The sequence below is a fragment of the Hypanus sabinus genome, chromosome 5 (assembly GCF_030144855.1).
Source record: "Hypanus sabinus isolate sHypSab1 chromosome 5, sHypSab1.hap1, whole genome shotgun sequence".
Lineage (NCBI taxonomy): Eukaryota > Metazoa > Chordata > Chondrichthyes > Myliobatiformes > Dasyatidae > Hypanus > Hypanus sabinus.
This window is the reverse complement of record NC_082710.1, coordinates 177,060,874-177,067,334: the sequence shown is the minus strand read 5'-3', so window position 1 is coordinate 177,067,334 and position 6,461 is coordinate 177,060,874.

Sequence of the window (6,461 nt, the reverse complement as noted above, 5' to 3'; positions counted from 1 at the left end):
ACATTTTATTTTTGGCTGAAGGCATCCACATACATTCTTTATCTTCCCCCACCCTTTAATCCATACGTAATGTTAAATATCCGTCTGATCACCTCAATCTCTTACTCGGGTGAGAAAGTATCATCCCCGATATTATAAATTTCTCAAGCTTTCTTTGTACTGTGTCTGGTGGCCCTACGTCATTTCCACAATGACCTTTTTAAAATCTGTGTGCCAGCAGGAGTGAGTTTGGAAAAGGGAATATTCAGTGCCATCTCATTCACACCGAGCAAACACAAAATATGAGTATGAATTCCACTTCAGAACTAAGACTGAGGTAGGGATCTTGGGCTTAAAAAGGTTGGCGGCCACTAGACATTAAGAAAGAGGATGTGCTGGAGCTTTTGAAAAGTATTAAGTTAGGTAAGTCACTGATGAGATAAACACCAGCCTACTGTGGGAGGTGAGGGAGATTACAGAGCCTTTTGTGATGACCTTTGGTCATCAATAGGGACGAGAGTTTCCAGAGGATTGGAGGGTTGCAAATGTTGTTTCTTTATTCAGGAAAGGGAGTAGAAATAGCCCAGGAAATGATAGACCAGTGAGTCTGACCAGTGATGGGCAAGTTCTTGGAGAAGATCCTGAAAGGCAGAGTTTATGAGCATTTGGAGAAACAATAGACAATAGGTGCAGAAGTATGGAATGAATGGAGTTAAATGCTGTCACAATGGAATAATAATCAGCTGACACTTGACAGAGTCCCCTTCTCTAGGCACAACAGACCTGTGTCCGCTGAGAGTGTTGGACCAGCGACTTGTCCAAGGTGTCCTTCACCGGGGTCCAAGTGAGTTCTTCTGGGCCAAACCCTTCCCATCCACAAGGTACTGGACATCACCACCTACCCAGTAAGATGCCAGGAGGCATCGCACAGTATTGACAAGGGAACCGTCTACCAGGCGGGGAGGAGGGGGAGGTGGGGTGACTGGGGCCAGGGAAAGTTGGTAACCGGCTTGAGCTGGGGAACATGGAATACTGTGTGGATCTTCAGTGATCCTGGCAGATGTAATCTATAGGACACTCTGCTGACAGCCTTTTCCACTACAAATGGTCCCACGTAGTGTGGTGAAAATATCCGGCTCTTGATTTCCGGGGAAGATCCCTTGATGCCAACCAGACCTCCGGCTCTGGCTTGAACGGGCTCACCTGTCGACAGAGTTGATCAGCCTTCCGGGAACGTTATTTCTGGGTGCGCAGCTGAGAAGCCCTGGCCCGTCTCCAGGTGCATTTGTAGCGCTGGATCAGCCATTCAGCAGCAGGAACTCCTACGAAACCCAATTTCCCTCAGGATCAATAAAGTCTGTCTGTCAATCTCCTGTCGCAACCATGGATTTGGCAGAGCAGTAGATACGGAAACTGCGCTTGTGAATATGCACGTGTCAGCTAATTGTTATTTCATCGTGATAGTATTAAACTCCATTCATTCCGTCGCACTGCTTGTTGAGACTTGCTGTCACCCGGTTTGGTTGTGGCCCAAGTGTGGAGTGAGAGACACTGACGTGGGTCGATAGTTCACAGACTTTTACGTGAAGTGTTAAAGGGAAAAGAAAGCAATAAACGCTAGGCCAAACAGGGCCGTTAACTAAAACTCTCAATTGGAAAACGAAGCCCACACTCCGGCTGAAAAGAACAACTCAATATTAAAGGAATACCACTTGTCTTCAGAGTCATTGACTTGACTGTCCCATTCCTCAGGCAAGGCCGAAAGCAGACGGGCAGCGAAGTGTTACTGTGCTGTGTCCAAGTCTTGTCAAGCACTACAATGGAATGAATGGAGCTAAATACTATCACAATGAAATATAATTAGATGACACATGCATATTCACGAGCGCAATTGCCGTATGAGGCTATCGTACGAAATATGAGACTATCAGGCAGGAACTTGGAAGCAGAATTGGAAACATGTTCTCAGGAAAACACATGGAAGAAATGTGGCAAATGTTCAGGGGATATTTGTGTGGGGTTCTGAGTGGGTACGTTCCAGTGAGACAGGGAAAGGATGATAGGGTACAGCAACTGTGGTGTACAAAGGCTGTTGTAAATCTAGTCAAGAAGAAAAGAAGAGTTTACGAAAGATTCAAAAAACCAGGTAATGATAGAGATCTAGAAGATTATGTCTAGCAGGAAGGAGCTTAAGAATGAAATTAGGGGAGCCAGAAGGGGTCATGAGAAGGCCTTGGTGGACAGGATTAAGGAAAACCCCAAGGCATTCTACAAGTATGTGAAGAGCAAGAGGATAAGACGTGAGAGAATTGGACCAATCTAGTGTGACAGTGGAAAAGTGTGTATGGAACCAGAGGAGATAGCAGAGGTGCTTAATGAATGCTTTGTTTCAGTATTCACTATGGAAAAGGATATTGGTGATTGTAGGGTTGACTTACAGTGGACTGAATAGCTTGAGCTTGTAGATATTAAGGAAGAATATGTACTGGAACTTTTGAAAAGCACCAAGTTGGATAAGTCACTGGGAACAGACGAGATGTACCCTAGGCTACTGTGGGAAGTGAGGGAGGAGATTGCTGAGCCTCTGGCAATGATCTTTGCATCAGGAGAGGCTCTGGAGGATTTGAGAGTTCCTGATGTTGTTCCCTTATTCAAGAAAGGGAGTAGAGATAGCTCAGGAAATTAAAGTCTTCAGTGGTTGGTAAGTTGATGGAGAAGATCCTGAGAGGCAAGATTTATGAACATTTGGAGAGGCATAATATGATTAGGAATAGTCAGCATGGCTTTGTCAAAGGCAGGTCATGCCTTATGAGACTGATTGAATTTTTTGTGGATGTGATTGATGAAGGTAGAGCAGTAGATGTAGTGTATATGGATTTCAGCAATACATTTGACAAGGTACACTATACAAGGCTTATTAAGAAAGTAAGGAGGCATGAGATCCAAGGGGACATTGCTTTGTGGATCCAGAACTGGCTTGCCCACAGAAGGCAAAGAGTGGTTGTAGACAGGTCATTTTCTGCATGGAGGTGGGTGACCAGTGGAATGCCTCAGGGATCTGTTCTGGGACCCCTACACTTTGTGATTTTTATAAATGACCTGGATGGGGAAGTGGAGGGATGACACAAAAGTTGGGGGTGTTGTGGATAGTGTGGAGGGCTGTCAGAAGTTACAGCAGGACATCGATTGGATGCAAGACTGGGCTGAGAACTGGCAGATGGAGTTCAACCAAGATAAGTGTGAGGTTGGTCATTTTGGTAGGTCAAATATGATGGCAGAATATAACACTAATGGTAAGACTCTTGGCAGTGTGGAGAATCAGAGGGATCTTGGGGTCCGAGTCCATAGGACACTCAAAGCAGCTGCGCAGGTTGACTTTGTGGTTAAGAAGGCATATGGTGTATTGGCCTTTAACAATCGTGGGATTGAGTTTAAAAGCTAAGAGGTAATATTGCAGCTGTATAGGACCCTGGTCAGTCCCCACTTGGAGTACTGTGCTCAGTTCTGGTCGCCTCACTACAGGAAGGATGTGGAAACCATAGAAAGGATGCAGAGGAGATTTACAGGGATGTTGCCTGGATTGGGGAGTACGCCTTATGAGAATAGGTAGAGTGAACTCAATCTTTTCTGCTTGGAGCAATAGAGGATGAGAGATGACCTGATAGAGATGTATAAGATGATGAGAGGCACTGATCGTGTGAATAGTAAGAGGCTTTTTCCCAGGGCTGAAATGGCTAACACGAGGGGGCCTAGTTTAAGGAGCTTGGACATAGGTACCGAGGGGGCGTCAGGGGGTAAGTTTTCCACACAGAGAGTGGTGGGTGCATGAAATGAACAGCCGACGGCGGTGCTGGAAGCTGATACAACAGGGTATTTAAAGAGCCTCTCAGATAGGTACATGGAATTGGGAATAATAGAGCACTCTACGCTAGGGAAATTGTAGACAATCTCTAGATTTGGTTACATGGTCGGCAGAACATTGGTGGGCCGAAGGGCCTGTAATGTGCTGTAGGTTTCTATGTTCTATGTATGTAATAGTTACATTATACTGCTGCCACAAAGTTAACAAATTTCACAACATAAGCCTGATTCTGATACTGCTGCTAAGAGGTAATATTACAATGTTACACTGTAAGTCAGTGATAATGACCCTGATTCCGATTCTGACTCACTGGATATCTCCCTTTCACTGGGGGTTGAAAATGAAGCTGAAAGCAACAATGAGGAGGAAAACTGTATGTTGGCCTTTATTGCAAAAGGATTTGAATCGGATCAAACTTAAACTACATTAGTGCAATTAAGAAAAAAAATTACATAATTCATCATGTTTTCTGACGGGATAACGAGGAAGAGGGTTCCTCACAGGACTGCACAGGGGTGAAGTCAGGAAGTTTCTCTGCAGTTGTGACTGAGTAATCCCAGTGTGTCCGACATCTTACAATGTCATGTTGCCTCCGGATCGACCTTTTTATTGTGAAGAATGTTTTCATGCAGTATAAATTATTTGAATAAGAGTTCGTCAAGAATTTTATTTAATCACTTTTTCACTTTACTGCCTGACACGGTTACGTAAACCCGGGCCCTTTCTGTTCTCCCTCAGTTTAGTCTGTCTGCTGCTCTGAAGAGCATCAGGAATAGAAACAAGAGGAGGCCATTCAGCCCCTCATACCTGCTTTCCTATTAAATAACATCAACATCACTTCCCTGTGCTGCTGTCATTTCCACGATTTCCCTTATTGAAAAATCTACCCATCTCTCCTCAACATACTGGCTCTCCAAACATCCACAGTCCCCACACCACCCCCAGCTCAAAATGTTCACTCCTGCTTGGTGAATTAATTTATCATCAGAATAGTCGTCCCCTCACCGTGACCCCTCCTTCTATATGTCCCAGAAACTGGAAATGTGAGCCCTGCATCTTCTGTGTGAAATCAGGAAAAAGTCTGTAAGATTCAGTTTGATGGCTAGATGTTCTTCTAAATTATGGTTTGTGTGATTTGGTCACAGACAGTCCCACAAAAGTTGAAAGTTCATTCACTCTCGACCTCTCCCCCCACCTCCGCAGACAGACACACACAGAGCTGGGCTGAGGCACAGAGAAATTACCCACTGACCCCTCCTCACTTTCCCCAGCCTCCCCTCTAAATCTCCAAACCTTGATCCTCCCTCTGACTCTTCCCTGCCCCTCAATCACCATTCAGCCCCCCTTAGACCCTCTCTCCCACATCTCCACATCCTGCCTCTTCCTCCTGCATTCCCTCACAGACCCTCACTCCCACATCTCCACATCCTGACTCTTCCTCCTGCATTCCCTCACAGACCCTCACTCCCACTCCACCCTTTGAGCCTTGGCACTCCCCCTCCTCTCTGCATCCTCCCTCATTCCACCTCCATACATTCCTCAACCCCTGTCCTTTCCACTCACTCACTCACTCTCCAGACTTGTGGACCCGATTCCATTTGCAAAGAGGCCCTCACTGGGGAGTGAAGGGTCAAAGGTCTTCACACACTCCTCCCAGTGTGGGTTTCTCTCTGCCCCTCTGACTCTCAGATCTCCAGTGCCTCGTTCTCTCCATCTGGGTCTGTGGGACACAGGATTCTGATAGCATATTGTTATCAAAATGATTTTAATGGAAGGTCTGAACTGGCAGCTCAGTGTTCTGGAGTACAGGGGCTACAGGAGTGGTAGAAATGGAGGGAAGAGAGGAGGGGGTCATGATGTTGGATACAGAGATCTTCACTGGAGAACTCAGGAATATTCCTGGGGGAATGTGTAGTAAGGCTCAATTGGTAGAAATTATAAGTAAGAGGGGTACAAACACAGTAACAATTTTCACTGCAGTACTTCAAGCGATAAAGCTGGGAGTGCATCCAGTGAGACTATATTGGTTGAAGTTATGAATAAAAGGAGGAGAACCATTCTTTGGGGATTTAATTATGGGACCAAAAATCCATGGGAATTTGAGAGCCCAATTGTAGGGAGTTTGTAGATTACTGTAGGAATGTTAAACTTGCAATAAGAGGTGATTTCAACATCTTTAATATTGACTGGGACAGCCATTGTGCTGAGGGATTTGACAGGGCACAATTTACAAAATGTGTTGTGAAAGTTCTGACAAGATATATGTAGATGGCCCAACTGGAGAAGGGATTCCCTTTGGCCACCTCACAGTAAGTGAGGCTGGGAAGGTGGTTAATGTGTCAGTGGGAGAGCCTTCGCCCAGTGAGCATCTTTCTATTCATTTTGATATAATTATGGAAAAACTGGACGAGTGATGAACGTGAATCTCCATGGAAAGCTGAGAAGTCTTCGACTCTCTCCTTCTGTCACTGATAGTGATTGCCCGTTTCCTGTTTCTGACTTCCACCCACACTGACACAATAGACCATCTCTCCATGACTTCCTCCTCTTCTGCAGCCGTGACACTATCCCTGATTAGCAATGCCACCTTGTTTGCCTCCCGCTCTGTTCTTTTTGAAAC